We start from the raw sequence: 22,015 nt of genomic DNA, 5'->3' as shown, positions 1-22,015 counted from the left end.
TGCTTTTAGAGTAAAGAGAAGAGGAACCTATAATGGGTTTCACTGAGCCAATCTAATCTATCAAACCTGCCTGGGCTCAGATGACTCTACAAAGCCCGCTGGCTGATTTCACATGTGGCCATTTCAATGTTCCTTTCCAATCTCTCTTAAAATACTAAGTGGTAGTGGTGGCAGCGGCATGGGGGTGTTTACCCACCTGATACCCAGGAAGGAAAAGAGAACCAAGTACAGAAGTCATGCACCAAGTTCCTCTGGGCTGGCTGACAGGTAAGTGTCTGAGTGTGATACACTCCACGTTGCAATTTCAGAGGCTGCACTTTAACGTGCATGTCAACATACACACAGAGACGCGCTACTCTAAGTCTTGCTAATACTTATCAATTTGAAGTGAGACGGGAAGGGACCCAGGGCACACGCAGCATCCTTGCAGTGCTTTCTCACCAATGCTTGCACTCTCTGTAAGCACTGTGATCCCCCTGCGGCACACACGGAACGCACACTCAAAAGCTCAGAGCAAACACTGCTTAGTTAACTCTGGATACTGCACTTACAAAGTGTTTTACATTATGTAGCACTCCATGGCCAAGGTGTAACTGATTGTAGTAGCCTGAGACTACTTTCCAAGGGAACAGCTCTGCTCCTTCCTGTCTGCTCATGGACTGTCAGCTCAAATTAAGGGATGACAGGTGGCACTGACTGGTGTATCTCTCCTCTTTTTGAACTAATCTTCAACTACCCTTAACCACAAGTCTTTTCTGGCCTATAAGTCCTTAGATACAAGTTATCACTTGAATGGCTAGCCAATTAAAACAAAGGTCTGAGTGCCCAAACAGTAGGGGCAGTTAAAGCATGCCTGCTGTTGAGAAACTGGGCTCACAAGTCTTATTTATAGCTTTACAACATTCCCAGGAACCACACTGTAAGACATCATCAGTCAGATGGTAGGTACGAATCCCCAAGACGAAATCAGCACTTAAGAACCCAATTTAAAGCTGTGTTAACCACATCCCAGACACAATTCTAGGCATGGTTTTCAAACTAGGACAATATCTGATGGAACAACTTGAGGAGATAAAGGAAACAGATCTCAGGCAGGAAAGGGGATGGCTACATCTTGCTTTAACCTTACAATACTTTATCTGTCAGCTATGTCCTATGTCCAAAATGTTCCACAACCTATCAGAAGAATGCCACCAGCTGGGGAACCAAGCTGGTGATTTATGATTTATTATTTTCATTGAATTTCACAGAACCAAGGGGCCAACTTTGCAGAACCACAACACCTTTACCACAGGAATTTTGAGAGCTATATATTTTAAGGAATCATGAATAGTCCAATTTATCTAAAGGTTTTCCCCTTTCCCCCAAGACAGCCATTAGTATAAAGCCTCTTGGAGTGTGCCTCACACTCTGTAGGCTAGCAGAAGAATGGTAGAAGAAATTTGAAGTTCTTCACAAGGTAATGGGCCCAGAATTGTAAAGAACTTCCTTGAAAGCATCAGCTTTGTTCCCCATGGCACTCTGCCTCCCCTCACACCAATGCTCAGGACACAGCTCCCTTGGGACACAGGAAATAGACACTTCAACAATGTGCCAACCGCCAGCATGGCTTAAAATTCGTGGTGCATCAGATGCGGTATTCTGTTTCTAAAAAGTGCCCTGGAATGGGCTGGGCTGTGTAAACAGAATCTTACTTTCATATTAAAATGAGGTGTGATCCTATCAAAGTACTGTGCAGTCCAGGCATTGGTAGAGAGCCTGGTTTTTCTTGTGGCAGATAGAGGACCTCAACCATACACACCACCGTTCCCCCACTAAGGCCTGGGCCCCTATGTTTAGAAAGGGTACAAAGAGTCAGAATTTCCACTAGGTTATCACTGTAACTGTGTGCCCACCTGAGAACCGAGAGCCTCAGCTGCCTTCTGTCCTGCATATGCATGAGGCTCACGGGTGAGGCATTAGTTCTCAGTACTGGTAAGTCTCTGTTAATAGGCACTGGTGAATACCCGAAGTACATCTTCATTGTTTCCAGTCCTATTCAGTACAAATCCGTACCACTGGTAATCAGTAACTAATAACTAATTTAGCACTTTCTATTGGTTTTAGAATCTTATTATATCCTACAGTGAAAACAAATGAAGGTTCCCTCTGTGGGGGAAGCTTACCAGTGTTCCACTACATCTCTTTCAATAATCCTGCTTTCAAGCTGGCAGTGATACCACCCAAGCTGGCTCCCAAGCTTCCCTGCACCAGGTAAGACTGTCAGGTGGAGCTTGCAGCCTAGCTGCTTTTAAAAGGAATTGGTCTCAACTGGCAGGAAACCTGCTCATATCTTCTCTCTCTCCCAAACCCCCGTCTTCAGTTTGCAATGAAGACTTGAGGGTTGGTGACTCAACAGCCATCTTGGCCTACAAACCAACCTTGCCAGGAAAGTGTGTTGGAGAGCAGGAGCAGACATGCAGGTCAAAGAGCTCTCTGGACACAGGCTACAAGTCAGCATGTCGATGCCTCAAATTTAGAATTTTATTAAGCAAATTAAAAATATACCTTTTTTCCCAATTGAAACCATTCTGCTTTTATGAAATGTGAAGTCAAACTAATCAAGGACAGACTTTCTTTATGCTCCATGATGTTTGCTTTTCATCCACCCCATGGGCAGCTTCAATAAAACACAGGGAGACGCTCATGAAGTACCTCTCTCCTGGCAGCAACTCAGCTTCTACTCCTCATCCCACTTCCACTTCCTTCTGCCTGTCTCCTGTCCCAGCAAAGAGCAGGGAGAATTAAAAAAGAAAATTACAGCTATGTTTAGATCTAGCTTTCAATCTTACAAGCTTTAAAAAGCCACATTTCATGAAAGTCTCCCTGTCTCTGGGGTACCTTGGCAAAATTAATAAACTGCTTTTGTAATTACCCCGAGTCCATCTTTACTGTTATTCACAGAAGAAATGGAAATATTCAGGCTTTTTCTAGAACTTCTAACTTTGTTCCAAGAGCTTTAGAAACTTTGCTAATTAGAGCCTCATGTTTTGTTTTCCTTGAATTACATTTTCTAATTAAAACAGTAATCCTAGGTTCACTGACAGCCTTGGCACCACATAAGGATAACCTCAGCTAAGTCACCCCATACCTCAGGTTCTTCATCTGGGCAAACAGACATCTGCAACAAAAAACAGTGACCTGCCACTGTGCTGGCTGGCCTAAGGCCTCCCTGATACAAGCTAGAGTTACCGGCTAGGATGGAACCTCAATGGAGAAAAAGCTTCCATAAGATCCAGCTGTAAGATATTTTCTTAATAACTGATGGGGAAAGGTCCAGCCCAGTGTGGGTTAGAGCCATTGCTGGGCTGGTGGTCCTGGTCTATAAGAAAGCAGACTGAGTGAGCCAAGGGAAGCAAGCCAGTAAGTAGCACCCCTCCATGGCCTCTGCATCAGCTCCTGTCTCCAGGTTTCTGCCCTGTGTGAGTTCCTGTCCTGACTTCCTTGATGGTAAACAGTGCTGTGGAAGTGGAAGCCACACACACCCTTTCCTCCCCAACTTGCTCTTTAGTCACAGTGTTTCATAGCAGCACTAGAAACCCTAACTAAGTCAGTCACCTACGTTTTCTTGCATAGAACCTATGGTTCTATAAGCACTGAAAGTCTGTGCCAGGCATAATGCCAGGAATTTGGCAGACTACGGTGATATGGCCCCATTTTATGGCAAATGTGGGAGAGACATAAACTTAAAAATCCAAAAAATAAATGTATAATTAGTTAAGCACTGTCGCTCTACTGGGTCACTAAAGGGAGGCTTCCACTACTTGGAAGTGGTTTGTCTAATGAGCCTCCAAAGCCCTATATTTCTCTGGTATGTAACCCTTCATATTCAGTGCCTGGCTCAGTTACAATTTTATTTTGTTTAATTTCTAGTGCAACAATTCAAAGAGTTCCTCCAAGTTCTTTCCTCTTAGAAAAGTTTGTTCTGACCTCTTCAGCAGCAAGAGATCTACAAGTCTTGTGAAGTGAGGACTAAGAGGAAAGAAAAAAGAAGCTACAGAGTGGTTTGAATAATACTAGAATAGTGTGAGAGAAAAACCACACTCACACAGACACACAGGCAAATGAGTAGACTGAGATTCTGAAAGCTACAGCTGTGACCCTTTGAGCATCAGGTCTTCTTCTTTCTAGCTACCTAGACCTATAACGAAGTCTCAGTATGAGCCTACCAGTTTCTAAAAGACAAATAATAATGTATGTATTGTCAGAAAGAACTACTCTGGAAGTGTTACCATGCAACAAAGTTGTCTAGATAGTATAAGGTGGGCCAGAGAAAGATGGCTCTGGATAAAGACACTTGCCGCCAAGTTTGACAACCTGAGTTCAATTCCTAGGGCCCATCCATACTGGGAAAGGAGAAAACCAATTCCTGGGAGCTATCCTATGATCTCTGCCATGATGTGTGCACTCTGACGTGATGCACAAAAATAAAACACAGCACTGAGAAGCCGGTCCCTTTCCCATGATGCTAATAGAAGGATTTCCTATTTTCTGCTTGTTGCTTCCTTGTGAGAAACAGCACCGCTCGTTTCCACTCACCTTTCAGACCTGGAAATCACACACCTGAGACCTTCCTGCTCTTGCTGTGGGTCTGTGTCTCACTGTTCTCTACAAGGGTGAGACAAAGCAATTTCACAGTTATCAGAAGGGTTATCAAGAGAATTTACCATGTACTGCAAGACCTGGAGAGTAACTTAAATTACTGCCTGTTGTCAGCATGGGCGCCTCTCATTCTCTCCAGGGCTCTGTGATTCAGCAGTCACTCTTGAAGTCACAGGTCTTCCTTGGGAAGTGTTCAATAAGGCAACACTGTGTGCACACTTAACTGCACACGCTGGATAGCTTCATACAGAAGCTGTCGTATCCAGGCTGCCTGCACATCTTGGTCTGAACACCAGAGTACCCTAGCTGGTCTCCCCTTACCTCACCTCCCATGAACAGGAACTCTGAAAATCTAAGGGTTGGATTCTCTTGTGTTTGCTCAGCACAGGTGCTGTGTAAGCCTTTGCAGATGGAGCCAAAGTGAAACAGGGCATAGAAAGCCTCAGATAATAATCTTTGATGATACCTTTTTGCCTTTTTTATGTGTATTGATGTTTTTGTGCATATCTGTTTGTGGGTATCAGTTCCCCTGGAAATGAAGTAACAGACAGTTGTAAACTGCCATGTGGGTGCTAGGAGTTGAACCAGGGTCCTCTGGAAGAACAGCCAGTACTCAACCTCTGAGCCATCTCTCCAGCACCCCCCACCCAAACGGTAAGACCTGTCTAACCTGCAGCTAAGAATAGCTATAAATGTGGCCTAACACAAAAACATGAACTTACTTCAGACATTATGAGCACTACTGCAGAAGGGATAATATCGACCAGGACAAGAGAGGTACTGGGAAGGTTGATGACATCCACAAAGGCCAGTAGGTGCAAACAAGTAGCTGATTCTAGTCACAAGCATAACTTGCTTCAGTCTTTATAGCCAGCTAGTCTTCAAGAGGGGAAGAACTCCAAGCTCATCTGCCTGGAATCTAGGCTGAGAAGCTCTGAGCAAATCCACTGGGCACTCCTTACTGCCAGGTAGCCTTCTAGAAGACACAGCAAATGGGTGGGGAAAGAAGAATGCTCTCAAAGACAAAGAGAAGCAGGGGAGGTGAGGAGGACCTCTGAGAGGGATGGAAGACTGGTGAGGAAAGTGAGAGGCAAAGCTCACCACTGTCCACTTTCACCCAGACATGACTTCCCACTGTCTGACTCTATCTGACGGTTTTAACAGACAGAGGCATTCTCCAGAATGCCTATATCAATAGCTCATTCTGATCCAGAAATTCAACTAATGGAGAATTTATCTAAAAATTGCATAAACCTTAAAGTTCTTTCACAGATAGCACAGCTGGTTGTTCTGCTCCTTCACACCAGCTGGGCACTTGTTACAATTGACTAAAATCTCCTTTGCTTACAATAAATACCTTTCCAACCTCCCAGCAAACAGGTAGGTCTCCTCATAACTAAATTGTGCACTTCCTGATAAGGGAATAAGATGAGGGAAATGCAAACTGACCTCAGTGGACTTACATGCTGTAGGTTTAATGAGGAACTGCTCCATGATGAAGACCAGCAAATGTGGAGCTTCAAAAGATGATGTCATCACATTTCTACATGTCCCCTTAAAGGGGACACAAAAAGCATCACTTCAGTAAGGCACATTTACTTATTAGGAGCCACACTGCTCACCCTTCCAAGGTGCACAAATAATGGCTATATTCAAAAAAGACTTAGGACCTTTAATTAACACTGTTACTTAACAGTCTTGAAACTGGTGCTGGCACGAGTACAGTTATCCTTTGCAAACCAACTTCTGTCACTGGTATTGTCACTGCATGTTAAGAGGTCAAAGTTGGAGAAAAGCTATAAAATCCAACGAAGGCAACATCAAAAAGGATTTGTTTTGTTTTCTAAACACAAATTTTACCTAAACGAAAGCATTTAAAAAAAATGGCTCAATACTGACTATTCTTCTAGAGGTCCCTAACTAGTTGATTTCCCAGCGCTCACATGTTGTCACAAAACCAGCTGTAACTCCACTCTCAGGGATGTGATCTCCTCTTTTGGCTTTGGAGGACACTGCATATATCTGGTACACAGACATCCACGTAGGCAAAACAATTCACATAAATTAAAACAAAAAACTTCTTGATTGGCTGGGCTATGGCTCAGTAGTCTATAGTATGTCTAACAAAACAAAAGCACATGCACAAACCACCCCCGAAAACATGTACACCTTCCATTTCACCTATATTCAAATTCTCTCATTCTTAGTCTAGATATATTGCCACTGAGCATATGTGCAAATGGGCTCCATGGTTATGTGCTTGGAAAAGTATAAATACATACAATTTGTGGCACTGTCTTTACATCCCTAAAGATATCTGGATCAATACTGACGCACACAAAATTAAGGTACCATTATCAGCTCATCATGGAGCTAATGATAAGAAAGTACAATGACAGAAGACAGCTAAGACAGGATCATCTCCATCCAGGCGATAGTAGCACTGTTTAGGGTATTTCGTTTCCCTGAAGGGGGACAAAGGGAGAGGAACTGTTTAAGTTCTTCCAGTTGGAGCCCTTGGTGAACAAAAGTAAGCATTTTACACAGTGGTTACACCGTTCCAAATGGTGCCAGCTCTCCTCACAAATAAAACTCTACAGTGTTCACAAATGTAACCAGAATTAAGTGTTAAAAGGTAGGCTCAGGTTAAACTGATTTTAAAGTTATGAATAACATTAAAGTTATAAATGTCTCTAGCTATTCTTGGTGTACCTGCCACCTGTTATGTGGGCCAAAGTTCACTCTTCATTTGTTCAAATATTTACAGACACTCAACTTCTGCTGTGTAAAGTAGTGCTGAAAGAATTTTTTTTTTTTTTTTTTTTTTTAAAAAAACAGTAGTCACACAATGCCAACACTTCCAATCTCCTGGAATGTAACATTCAAATGAAGAAATCCAAGAGTGGAACAATGACAATTTCTCCTTTACAAATGAATACAGAGTCAAATCTACGAGGAACCTAGAGAAGCTCTGGGCTTCTCAACGTCCACCTTTTCCTTTTCCTTCATTTGACTTCATGATCAAAACTATACTAAGGAAGCACTGTCAAGGAGCGCCTTCTTCATTTTCCTGTCAGGATTAGCATGCTTTAAGCTTAGCCAAGGTTACACACTCGATAGCTCACAGAAATGAACAAAATCAGTTTAGCTGTTCATACTCCAGGCGTAAGGCTAGACGGCTGTATCACTCATGATTTTATAGTTGTTTCAATTCAGGCAATAGATGATACCCTACTGAGTTCCTGGCAAATTCATACTTTTAACTATGAAGGTTGTATATTTATTTTTTAACATCCAAGCAAGTGACTCAAGGAAGATGGTCTATCAAGTTTTAATTTCCCTTCATGAATGTGAGCTCAAATCTAGATGTTAATAATAACTATGACATATTTTTTTCCTAGTGCTTATCAGTGTGTATTAAATTACACAGGTGAATAGAAAAGTCAGTCTTAATTTAAGGGTTAAAAATCACAGATATGAAATGAAGATTTCAAAAGTAGCAAAGAGATCACCTATCCATTTCAAAGATGTGTTTATCTTTTTGTATTTCAAAGGAAAGGCCTTTTGAAAGACATGGCATAGAAATATGCATGTGAATAGAGGCACATTGAAAAGTCTTGGCTTTCAGATATAATAGCTCTCTCAGAAAGCACTGTGCAGGATCTGGAAGCTTCCCAGTGCATTTCATATGCTGCCATGTACACTAAGGGCCCTGTGGTACCACCTTGGTCCAGCCTCTATCTGATGGCTCATTAGCATATTCCTGAATGATGATCCCAACCCTGACCACTACCTAACAATCTCACTCTCCATTATAGACATGCATTCACTTGTATGGTTCTGAATACACCAGAATGTGTCATACCTCTTTAAAAAAAAAAGAGGATGGGCAGGATAGGGAGGGGAAAATAATTACAAAGGATACAGGGAAGGAAGGAGAAGGAAAGATAATTATGGAGGACACAATAAGCAAGACAGATAGTCTAGAAATATTCATGAAAATCTGTCTTTGAAAATGGCGGGGATGTGGTAGCCAATCTTTTCCATATGACTTCTGAGAAATGTTCTTAGAAGAAGCCCACAAAAGGGTGATAACGAAATGCATCTTGTCAAATGATCTTTCATTCTGGCATGAAGTTATTCTCTCACATCTTCCATGTGGGCTGCAAGGCTCCTTCCAAGGCCTGTCTCATTTACTATATCTTAATTACACTATGCATTCTGCTGACGGCAGATCCAAGACCTTTCAAGCAAGGCTTGTAAGCAAGAATGCATCCATCCACAAGGGACAAAGCCTGCTTCATTGTCAGTCCCCACAAAAGCAGAGACCAGGGACTTAGGGAGGAGCTGAGGTTTACAAAGAAGAGCTCACGGGCCCCGCAGGGAAGGGGTCCTTGTGAAAACCGGTGGCATGAACATATCTCTCAGGAAAGAGACTTGATCTGTACTTTTGAAATACGGCCTTTATTAAAAAGGATATGAATGGAACCTGGGGTAAACAGTGTGAATTAGGTCCTAAAATGATTTCTTTTGCTAGCACACATTTGCAGAAACCACAGAGAATAAAAAAAAAGTGTACAATAATGAGGCTGCACATGAATCTCAGTTTATCGCTCGGTGTGACCCACATGTACCCAGACCAAATCCATCAGCAGGGAGACGGAAATGGTTCCCTGCTAGGCTGAGTTTCAACAGGCATTCTTGCCTGGTGAAAGCCCCTTCCAACTAGAGGCCAACTTATTAAGAAATTGTTTGTCATCTTAGATTGAATTGATCATTTGTTTCCCCGAATTCTTTTTCTCATCATTTACTCATTACACGCCTCCTCCTGATGGAAGGAGACATTTATTAGCTTCTGCATTTATTGCATTGGCAAACAGAAACATTCTGCTGCATTTCCTGGGGGTTCACTCATTTATCTATTGGATAAGAGACTGAAGTTTTCTACAGGGCAGAAAAATTAAAGTATCAGTCAGTTTGACAGCAGGAAAATGAGGGTCCCTGCAACAAGATGCTTGCTTAAGCTTTGGTTCAGTGAGGAGGTGCAATGTAATTTCACCAAACTACCACCTCACATGTAACTACGCTGTGGCTATCAGCTGACAAACTACCACTTCATATGTGACTACGCTGTGGCTACCAGACGACAGACAAGCACTCAAACACGCAGCTTACACACCACACTGTAAACTCTCAGAAGCAATGCTAATGGCTGCTTTAAAGGAAAAATACCTCATGATGCTCGAACATATCCATGGTGAGAGAAAAAGAAAAGGAAGCAGGAGACACAGGCATGCTTGCAGTCAGGTGCTCTCACACACACACACACACACACACACACACACACACAGAGAGAGAGAGAGAGAGAGAGAGAGAGAGAGAGAGAGAGAGAGAGAGAGAGAGAGAGAGAGCTGTCTCAGCAAACCCATGAAACTGAATCTGGACTGAATTTTAAGTCATAAGAAACCTGTATGTCACTGAGTCCCTCTACAGAAATCACATTTGCTTTAATAGTCATGAGAAGACAAGCATATTTCCAAGAGAGGCTTGATGGGGGTTCACTTCGTAAACATGGAGTAACTGGTGTGACCAAGGCAAGCTATCTAACTCCTTTGGGTCTCAAGTATGCACACTGTTGAAGGACTTGGAGTCCAAGGAAAGGAAATAAATGTAGAAGCCCAACATAGTCTAAGTGGCCCCACAGTCACCAAAATATGTCACTGCCTTTTGATGCCGTGCTTTCCCATGGGCGGACAGGGACCTGTGTGTGTGTGTGTGTGTGTGTGTGTGTGTGTGTGTGTGTGTGGTCTCCAGTGGGCAGCACACACTGTTCTGACCGGTGTCTGAGCTCAGCACAGCTTTCTTTGCCTGTCATTTTCCCCTCCATTGCCTTTCCCTCCTTCCCTATGGCTTCCTTTCCCTTGAATTTACTTTAATTTTTCATTCTTCATTTTTGACAAAACGCAGATACAATGATTCAGTGGTGTACTCTGCTGAGGTTGTTAACATGACTGCAAGCCTGCTGCAGCTGGCCTATTCCAGCCCTGGCCTGGTCACCCAATCCTTTACTATCACCCTAACTTTCTGGGGTTAGTCCTCAGGTCAACAAAGCACGAGTAACCCCTCTGTGCCGGGCAAACTCAACTTCTAACTTTTTACTCTCAAGAAAAGTCCAGCCTTAAACCTGAGCTGGCAGTGGTGGTGCAAACTTGCAATCCCAGCTTTCCGGAAGTTCCAATGTTCAAGGGCAACCTAGCCTACTCAGAGATTCTTTCTAAAGAAACAAACAACAAAGTCCATTCTTCCTGACACAATTGTGCTTAATAAACTCTCCTCTCAGCAAATCATTGTGAGAATAAGAGTTTAAGTGCTAATAATAAATCGGCCTCTTTAGTAGCATCTTTCCACAAGTGTTCATTCAGTTTACCCAACCTTCATTTATTCATTTTCCCAAACAGCCTTCCATCTGACCTGAGAGAACGTGTGGTGTGTTGGGTATCACGCTGTCTGTCTTGTGTACTGATAGCCAGTCACCAATGCCAAAAAGCTCAAGTACACCTGGAGTCCATGGTTCCCTAGCCCAGAGCCCTCCAACATCATGGAGGCCTTCATTCTCATCGGCAGACTGCACAGAGTGATGCCACAGCGTACATGATGCCTGCACAGGCAGCAGTAGCTCAGCAGGCTGGGAAACTGCAGGAAAACATCCCCAAGATTAATCCATGCTCTGTTCTCAATACCTGCCAACAGAAAGCTAGAAGACAGCCCCGCCCACCCTGTGAATCAAAACGATTCGGATGCTAAGGTACCACTGACTTACATTATCCTTCACAGAACTAGCCAGGATAAAAAGCAACGTGCTCTTTGGGGGCAGTTCACAGGCTCACGGTTCCTACAGATTCCATTCTGTAACACAGGAGGCTAAGACTGTTCAATTTACTTCCCACACTTACTTTATCCAAGTAGAAATGTTTCTGAAAACACCCTTATTTGATAATTCACTTTACCTTCTGTAAAGCACTGCAGGAAAAGGAAAGCAAAAAGATCCATTCTTTATGACCTGCTCTCCACTAATGTAAAATTACCCAGAGTGCTCGCTGTATCACTAATAATATTTCAGATCCACTGATAACAGATCAGGGACCAGGCACTACAGTGAGAACTACCTATCCATTTACTCTATCCATCTATCCACACGCCCGTTCATCTATTCTATCTGAGGCCATTGGATACATGCCACAGCTGAAATTCTCTAAGCAGCCCAGGCAGGTAGGTCTCACTCTCCTGAGTATGAGGCCTACACATGCAGCGACTACACCCATTTCCTATGCTGCTGTGCTGGCACCATGGTCCCGAGTCTCACGATGAGGAAATCAAGGCAGACAACTTTTCACTTTTCTTTCTTTCTTTCCTTTCTTTCTTTCTCTCTTTCTTTCTTTCTCTTTTCAAAATTTTTGTCTATGATGTTTAGAATAAAATAATTTTATTAATTAGAATACTATGAGATGTCCTTTTGCACACATTTTTCAATTTTTATAAAAGGTGTGGGAGTGGGGAATAGAGAAGAGGTTAACCCCCGAACACTTAGTTGGCAAGTCAATAAATGATTTTTTTTAAGCACAGTAATCCTAAAGGTGAAGATGTATTTTTATTGTCTACAAATTAAACTTAAATGAATTCATAGGGTGAACAAGGCCAATGATTTAATTCAGTTATGTAGTGACTTTGCTTGTAGAAGACACTGCTAACACCTTCTGCTCCCACCTCCCCCATTCACATACCCTTCACCACAATGGAACCTCTGCTGGACAGTGTTCCACCCCAAAAGACTCACCAGCTTCAGCTCTCCGCTTAAGGTTTGCCTTTTTTGGGTGGGCGGGGGAGGAGGGGGGGACAGGGCAGGTGTATTTGTCTCTAAGAGAATTGTTGCAGTGGACGGCTGTAAACTCCTCTGTGGTTTTATAGACCTGACTAGACAAGAACCCAACAATTTCATGGGCACCATCAGCTAGCTATTCTAGAAACTCCAAATTTAAAGTGAGAATAATACAACTTCTAATTTACGGGCAAATAGTCATTACCAATTCAAAAAGCAGGCCTGTTATTCGTACTCTCCCAGACTCAGTTACCAACTTCAACCTTCAACCATTTGCCTAAGTCTCAAACAGACCTGCTCCATCTAGAGCCACACACTGGCCCTTCTCATCTGTGGAGCCTCTTAGAGGCATCTACTTAGAAGGAGACTAGTAAGAGTCATCAGTAGAAAGTCCACCTGGAAGAGACGTCCCCGGCCCCGACTCACCTCTCGCCTTTTACACTGCTCCAGTTATTTGCTACTCTCATACTCCCTGCGGAAAGTGCCAGGCTGGCTTCTCAAGGGCAGTATATCACATTATGTCTTTCCTAATTCACAGGCTATTGAGCTTTCATGGGAACATGAAATCAAAGATTTTCCACATCTCCTTTTGTGTCTAATACAACCCCCTTTAACAAGTTTTCCTTAAGCCTGAACATTTTAAAGGATCAGAATATGAGCCTGGTCTAAGGTTTCAGATCCTGGCTCTGCAACTTACTATCTTCGGGACCTACTCAGTACACAGCATTCCCCTGCCTCACTCCATTTATCTATGAAATGAGAATAGCAGCCCTGGGCAGTTGGAAAGGTTATGTGAAATACCACAGTACTGCAGTACCGGCAAATGGTAAGCTCACAACAAATGTTATTCCTTATTTCAAATAGTGAGGAAGGATTATCAATGTTGATTTGGGTTTGAGGAAAGACATAGGGAAAAGCATGGTGCATTTTTACTTGATAAGGAGTTTTTAAAAAAAAAAGGAAAGGAAAGGAAAAAACCCTTCAATATCATTTAACCAGACTCACTGGGATTATTTACTATTCCTCTAGAAGAGAAGGGGTTAGAATCAGTCTTGAAATTCGAGCAGCGGTTGAACTCCACATAGAAGTGATCTGCTAACAAAATGCAGGCCAGAATAAGCACCGTCTGCCGGGCTTGGCAGCCAGCTAGTGCACTTGAAAAGCATACCTGGCACTCTCTGCAGAGTGGGAAGACATACACAACAAATGCCATGGAAAAACGTAAAGGAGCGTAAAGGAACGAGGCAGCCTGAGATGCAGACCCGGGAAGCCTCTTAACAGGTGTTAGCCCACTTATTCGGTCCCTGACTAACCAGCATAGCCCAACACACATTTCACTAATAACTTATTTTTAATAACATAAAATTTGTACGTTGTACACTCACTATCTTTGGATTAACCTTTTGCCAACTCTATGGAAAGAGAACTTTGTGTCTCTTTGTTCTATTCCCAGAGTCTAAAACAGACCCTGCTGCTTTGGTAGTTATAAAAAAAAAATCTATAAAATGAATAGAATGGGCCTACTGAACAGCTAGCTCCTGGAGAAAAAGCAAAGTGAAAAACAACAAAACTAAATAAAACAAAAACACCCCACATTGACAAATGTCCTAAATTGTTAGCAACAACAGTATTATAGATTAATTAAAAAAAAAAATCAATTCAAATACTGTTAAAGCAACGATTTCTTCTAGAGACTAGAAAAATGCCAAGCAAATTATCTGAAAGTAATCTTGAATGAGATCAAGAAGTTAGAGAATATGTGATCCTGGAATCAAAGAAGTTTATGGAGCAAAACAGAACATTGGTTTAAGAAGGGACAGTCTGTGATATTTATTTTGTTACTTGAAAGGAGACACGAGAGAGCAACTCTCTCCCACTCACTTAAAAACAGCTACTAATACCAAATATTTAATGAAGCCATCATCTCATTAATTTTTCAAAATACCATGAACACACAGTTTCCAATTTTGAGGTGAATTAATGATAAGTATAAGGCAGAAAGACTACTGACAAAACCCTACTGCTTTGCTGTGTGTATAAACTTTTTAAAAAGTAATTTTCTCAAAAAGACAAATCATTTTCTTTGGATAATGGGGAATCCAGAAAATATGCCATATAAAATGTGCTATAGTAAGTTTTTTAACTGTGCTGTGATTTTTCCAGGTGCTGGGTTTAGGGAGGATTTTACCACATTTTGTACTACAGGAAAGTATGAAAACAATTTCAAACGGTTACGTACATCTCTGTCCTGACTCCGCCATATAATAAAAAAGACCTTCACTCACACTGAGAAACTAGCTTTAATCTCTCACTCCAATGTAACAAGTGTATCCTGCAGCACACTTGTGTCATGCGATTAAACGCACAAAGTCTACAGAAATGAAGGAGAGCGCAGAGCTCTAATCCAGATCTGATATGTTTTCCCCATTCGGGAATAGTTATCAACAGGACACTGTGGGGAAATTATAAAAATGAACTCAGAGTTCATGTAAAAGCTGCAAAAGGTTCGTGCAGAAATATTTAATATTTAGATGACCATAGTACAAAGTGTTTGTTTTCCAGACTGGAATACTCCATCATTAAATTCTTTTTCTTTCTCTCAATTTGTCTGCATGTGCACATGTGCACCATGCATGCACTGTATCTGAGAAGGACAGTAGAGGGCACTGGCTCCCAGAACTCGAGTTACAGGTGGTTGTGGACCATGCCGTGCATGCTGGGAACTGAACCTGTGTGCTCCGTAACAGCAGCTAATGCTCCTAACTGCTCAGCTGAGTCATCTCTCTAGCCCCTCCTCATTTGAGTTTAATAGTAATTCTCTAAGCTCACAATGCCTTTTGCAGAATTTTATTTTTTAAAGGAATATTCTTAAGAAAGGCGACAATGTCTTTTGTGCATTTTTTTCCCTTTGTTTTCCTGAGCTTGTCATCAGAATTTGAGGTCCTTAGTTCAAATAATAAAAAGAAAATTGGTGATTTTGCTCTTTGGTGAGCATTTTAATAGACTCTTGCACAAATAATGTAAAACGACGAGACACGTCAGCACTGCATCTGGTCTACAACATTTTTCTGCATGGATTCAATTTACAGCATCAACATCCCATTGTCATTCTCCTGAACTTTAGGCTTAGAAATGTTCACTGCCTCCTAGGGATAAGCCCAAAATACATGTCTTATTTTTCCAAAGAAGGATCTTTTAATCAGGAACATTCTCATTGAAGCACAGTAACCTGAGGAAGCAGCTACTATCAGGAGAAGCACTCTGGGCCTATCCTGGCATGTCAGGGAGGACTCAGCCGCACCCGTGCTTTCTTAGTGATTATTTTTTTTTTTTTTTTTTTTTTTTTTTTTTTTTTTTTTCCGGAGCTGGGGACCGAACCCAGGACCTTGCGTTCCTAGGCAGGACTCCACTGAGCTAAATCCCCAACCCCATGCTTTCTTGTCCTAAAACTGCACTTGAGGACGTCAGATAGAAAGGAAAATATACACTCCTTCCTACCTGTTTATTTTTCAGACACAACAATGTCCTCGTGTTAAAAAAACAAAACAAAACAAAACACCTGCAAGATTGACTCAAACATCATGAACAAAGTCCTTGCTCTGTGCCAATTCCTTAAATCAGAAGCCACTGTGGGGATATTAGAAAACGGCATCACCAGTGGCTGAGCTCGAGCATCACTGGAAGGCCGTGCATGCAGCATTTCCTCCAGTGAACAGCCTCCTCCCCGCTGGCATTCCCAGGCCCCACAGCCAGTGGGCAGAACCCAGCTCTTCCTCTGTGAGGCTTTGTTACTAACAATACAGGATGTGGACTACACTGAACATCACAGAACTTACAAGTAAACCTCAAATTTAACCACATCAAAGACACATTGACCCTTTTGTTTTTGTTTTTAAAGGTGTGAGTAAAGGGGTGGGTATTTTTTTGCCCTTGTTAATTTCCTACCTCTTAGCCAGAAAAGTGTTTATTGACTGACATTAAACAACTTAGCCTCTGCTCAAGAGATGGAGGATGACCAAAAAACCCAGGCTGCCATACATTCTCAGGTTACTGTCTTGCATACTGGCAATCTATCAAGTTTGAAGGGAAATAAATATGAATGACATCTCATTTTAACATAAAAAATGCACATGAAAGGGTTTAAAAAACCCTCAAAGAATGTATATATGCTTCAATACGTGATAATTTTATTATAGTTAGTTTCGTAGTAGGCTCAACAACTTATACCTTTGAAAAATTCATGAAACTATGTTAACAGAGCTCAACCCCCATTTACAGCCAACTCCTCATCCCCTATCCTGTTTTTAAACCCTTCACTCAAAAGCTACCTCAAATAGCTATATAATTCTCGATGGCTTAGGTGCTGCTGCCGATGATGATAGCTGATATTTATCCTCACTTAGTACATATCATGCATAAAATATTTTGCTTCATTTCCATATGCACAAGGCAGTACATCACTAAGGCCGCTGTACCAAGAAGAAATCTAAGGGTCAAACTGATGTTTCCAATAACAAATACCTGAAGGACCCTGTATCCACTGATCTTTGATGCACTTTGTTAACCCTGAGGTCCTTTGTGGGAAGAGTTATCAAAGTATCAATGAACTCTGCCGTCAAACTAAGCTTATGTCCCTAAGATTCTAAGACATGGGATTATTCTTAACTATCTCATGTAATTATGAAATACCAGGGGACAAGTACTTGAAAATAAAGGCTTTATGGAATTGTGACATCCAAAAAACAGAGAGTAGACCAAAAAGCAAGAGTGCCTTTTGTTCTGAGAAGACCAATCAGCCGAGTTCAACTGCAAATGTCACTCACCCTGTGCAGCAGTCAACTCAAAGATGCACACCTGCTCCTTGATGAACCAGAGCTGATGGGATTCACACTCTGCTTGGTTTGCATGAAGCCTAAACAACGATACCTAGCATATTCATCATTTTAAGTCATCTCTGCAGTATCTGGGAGGGCTGCCATGCAAGCCAGTCCTAAAAGCCTAAATGGACAAAGCACACCATTCATTTGCCTGGCGCAGAGCTGATGGGGCAGTAACAATGATTAGGCAAACACCATCATCATTCCCTTTGCCAGCAGCACAAACCCAATTTTCCAGCTTCTACGTGTTCATTTCTCAGTCTGAAAACAGGCTAATTTCTGTGTTAGATGAGGAAGTTCCTAAGAGCAGCAAACTTCGTGTCAATTCCCTGGCATTTTATCCAGGTCATATTGGTTTTTAACCCTGTTGGGAGAGGCTTAAAATAACAGAAGTCTTTTTCGTTGTCTGGCAATGCTTGAAACCCAGAATGTCATCATTACCACTGCTTGCATTTGGCCACTCCTAACATAATATTCATTCACAATCCTCTTCTGCACAATTACTCTCAATGCCTGCAGAACAATGGACAGTTCTATATAAACTGGTTCTTGATGTAGCTTGAGCCTCCAAACTACAATACTTGTCCTTTTGTCTCTATGGCATTATCTTTTGGAAAATGGGTTTAGGGTCAAGTCTAAATGGGGCATAATATAATTTTCTGGTCTATCCAACAGCAAAGTGTCAGTCTCTGTCTTTAATTATACACTATTGAATTTTAACAAGTAATTCAAGATATGCCTGCCAAATTTCTACAATTTCAAGCAAATCCTATGAGAGACCAGATAATCCACAATCCTCTAAGCGTTATTTTTTCTGAACTACAGAAACACTCACTGCAGTTCTAATTATATGCTCATCTTGATGACAGAGCGAACAGTCATGCAGATGTCAAGATATGGATCTCCCACCCCAGGAAGCACAGGACCATTCCCTCTCAGTCTTGCCCTCCCTATCTCAACCAAGTCATATGATCTATTCTGAAAAGGTAGAAACGATAGGAAACTCTAGAACTACTACTGTTAAGTAGCAAGGAAGGAGGCAAACTGTGTTTCCTCTTGTCACTTCACGTATCCCACACTTAAGGCATCTCAGCATGTAGTAGGTGGTGCTCAAGGTGAGGCAAGCAAATGTGAAGAGAAAGTAGAGCATATGCCTGCAATCCCACACTCACGATGCAGAGACATGGGTGGAGGGTATCTCAGGTTTAAGGTCAGTCTGAACAACATGAGAGGCAGGAAGGCGCCAACAGAAAGAAAGGAGGAAGGAGGGTATATTTACTGAGACATATTCATTCCTGAAATTCTAATCGTTTGTCTATAACCTCTCTCTTTAAATCTGTAGGAAGTTCCTAAGCCAGGCACCTGGCACATACAGTCTAAGGCAGCAGCAGCTGACACCATCTTCATGACTCTCTGATAGGACCCAGTAGATATTATCACACTGATTCTCATCACCATGACCAGAGCTGGACTAGCTTGGCTCAAAAGTTATTTCTGGCTACTTTCTCCATAGTATGTTTAGAACTACCTTCTCTTGTCTCACCCTTATCAGAAGAATAAACCCAATCCACAGCTCTTTGACATCCCCCATCATTACGCCCTGTGTATGGTAGCACAGTAACTGGTTACTCTGCTAATCATGACTTAGTACAGAGATGGTGTGACTAAGAGGTAAGTCATGGTGCTTAGATTGTAGAAATGGACAGTTAGCCAAGCGAGAATTTATTACTTTACATTAGTGGCTCTAAAGGAAAAACTAACAGATATTCTGTTCATCTTCCTGAATAGCTTGGGGTGCAGGGTGTCTGCATCACAGAACTGTGGGTCCCCTCAGCGCTCATCCAGAGAGAGAGGCTGTCTGACACAAAGGGTCTGCTGTACAGCTGGGAAATCTGGGGCAACTTAAATGTCTCTGAGTTTCAACAGTAAAGACAACAGGTGACTGGTAAGGTAGTAAGGAGGCACCTTTCTCTTCTCCACCACCAGGACAAAGCATAGTATCATGTTAAATCATTTCAGGCCCTAATGCTTTGTGGTGATACCCAGTGGATGGTACAGACTAACACTAACACAAAAATCCAGAACGCTTCAAAAAGAAAACTTTCTGAGTAACTTTGCTTATCTACTCAACAAATGCCAAGCATTTGTCTTAAAGACAGACAGTGCCCACTTTCAGAGACCTCACAAAAACATTACAGGTCATAAAGTGACAGTGCTGTGCCATGATCCCTGGGCTGTACTTATAAACTCTAATAGAGGCAAATTAAATTACAGGGCATGTGATTACTGGGCTTGAACATGCAATCTATTCTTTCTTTACTAGGCCAGCAAATATCACAGCGTCCTTCCAAACCTAGCAAGCCCTACAAACCAGAATTCTGAAGTCTCCCAGTGACTTGAGATCCATAAAGAATAGGTGCTAAAACCTCTTAAAGGCAACGGAGAGGGGGGATGGAGTGGGGGTTCATGGAGGAAGGACCAGGAAGGGGGACAACATTTGAAACGTAAATAAATAATTAATAATTACCCTCCTCCTTTTCATGAAAGGAGAAGAAAAGAACAGATCCAGTGTTCAGAGAAAGATGGCCATGTCTTGGGTTCACAGCATGATTCTGAATTCTGACATGGGTTAAATCCCACTACTCATCACTTCTCATTTAGGAGAGTATGGGAGAATGCAAGTTTGAATCAGCCATATGTATAGGGAAACAAGAGGAGGAGGAAGCAGCAGCAGCAGCAGCATGTTATACACCTTAGTTTTGCCAAGATGTATATCCTTAGTTACATCCTGAGTTTTGCTAAGGATCCCATTGGCACTTGAGCCAGGCTCAGCCAGGCCCTTGCCCTCACCTGTGCACCCTCTGCAACAGACCAAAGAGATGCAATCCTAGGATTCTGGGAGTCCTCAGATCAGAGATTCTACAAAAGACTGGAACCCTCTTCTGCCTTTACAAATTAGGATGCAATCAAGGTCTCAAAATGCCATATTGGCATTATGCAGTGCACACAGATCCCATTAACCTACAAGAGTCGATTAATGGATGTTTCTATAAAAGATCCTATGGCTCTAGTGTGATAATGAACCATCACATGCAACATCTTCATCCTGGAAGGTGTCTGAGTGCTTGTGGGAAACAAATACATCTATCTGTCACATTTAAACCCAACATTTCTTGGAATCATTTCACTGTGGAACCAACCCCATTCTCTGACAATAACATTAATCTTCAAAATTTATCTAATGCCTAATTTCTGACTTCAGTGTCATCGGAGGCAACCCAGTACATCCGACAAGAGATCTTTACCTAAGAAGTTAACTAGGGAGATTTTTTTTATCCATTAAATTCTCAAAATTCCATGAGTTTTTGACCTTTAAAGGACAAAGCTCCCAGATAGCCTTTATTTTGGTTCTAGAAAACAATGGGCTGGCACAGCCCCCTTAAATCAACTATCAATAAAAACCCCATACCTGATGCCCATGGCCGTGTTGAGCTGGTTGTGCGTCACCATATCTACGTACGGTACCTGGCTCACTGTTAGCGCTGACTATATTTGGTCTAAACAAATGTCGAAAGTCACTGATTTCTCTCTACCATCCCAAATTCTGATTGAAAATAAGCAAGGTTATAACAAGATTGCCCCAGTCTTGATGGCCAAATTAGATTTGGGTTCCCTTCTGTGAATGCAGAGTACAGTGTAAACTTACTTTATATGCAAGGTTCAGATATGGATATTTCTTCTTTGGTGATGCCAGGAACTAATATTATTTGCAAATATTTTAATGACCATATGTATCTTTCTAAATGAAATCAATGTGCTGAAATGTAATCCCTTCTAGACACACAGCTGGCTCATGGTCTGAACATAAAACTGGGACTGCAGAGCATTTTCTACCACAAGCCCTGCAATTTCCTGTATTTTAATTTTCAGTCAGCAAAGTGAGGAAATAAGCATTAGGTGGACTGCTTAAATGGAGTACATTTGAAATTTATAAATAAGATATCAAGAAGCAAAACAATCACTAATTTTAAATTTTGATATTTTTAAAAATATTTAAAATTCAGATATTTAGCCCATTTTGCAACTTCATTTAAAAGAAACAGGATGGCATCCTTGCTGCAATACAGACAGTAACCCTCCACTTCCTCCCCCAAATACAATTCCAGTGAGAAGAAAAGTGGTATTCTTTCCAACTATAAATGCTTGCTGCGCCTCCACAAATTGTATAGAATCTTCCAACTGGAATTTCCCATCAAATTTCACAAGGCATTTTTTTAACCTTATCTTTACACATCCAAGTGGCATGTCATTTCTCACAACCACCATGATAAACAGAATCAGATTGTTTCACTGTACAGTCTTTCAAAGGCAAAGGCAATGCAGAGCCCTGAGAAAGTAGGTAGCCCATATTGTAGGCGCCTTCACACCTATGATCATTATACTCGCTCACAAAGAGGCCACTGGTCTTTAAAGCTGAACTCTCCATCGTCTTTTCCGCACAGCCCTGCAGCTATCACTGCAGAGCACAGTGGTCCATTCTAATCTCTGAATAGAGAAGAGGAAGAGATCATTAAATTATAATTTCTATGCACAATTGCTACAAGGATTTCCTACCAACAGG

General features: G+C 41.8%; 1 protein-coding gene across 2 annotated transcripts in view; it reads right to left on the bottom strand.

Annotated features, from left to right (window-relative positions):
- Chchd3 (coiled-coil-helix-coiled-coil-helix domain containing 3) overlaps positions 1-22,015 on the bottom strand; it is a 251,796-nt gene that overhangs the window by 61,684 nt on the left and 168,097 nt on the right. The window lies entirely within an intron of this gene.

This window comes from Rattus rattus, chromosome 6 (genome assembly GCF_011064425.1).
Source record: "Rattus rattus isolate New Zealand chromosome 6, Rrattus_CSIRO_v1, whole genome shotgun sequence".
In the NCBI taxonomy this organism is placed as follows: domain Eukaryota; kingdom Metazoa; phylum Chordata; class Mammalia; order Rodentia; family Muridae; genus Rattus; species Rattus rattus.
Note: the sequence above shows the minus strand (reverse complement) of the source record. Positions and strands in the feature narration are given on the sequence as shown.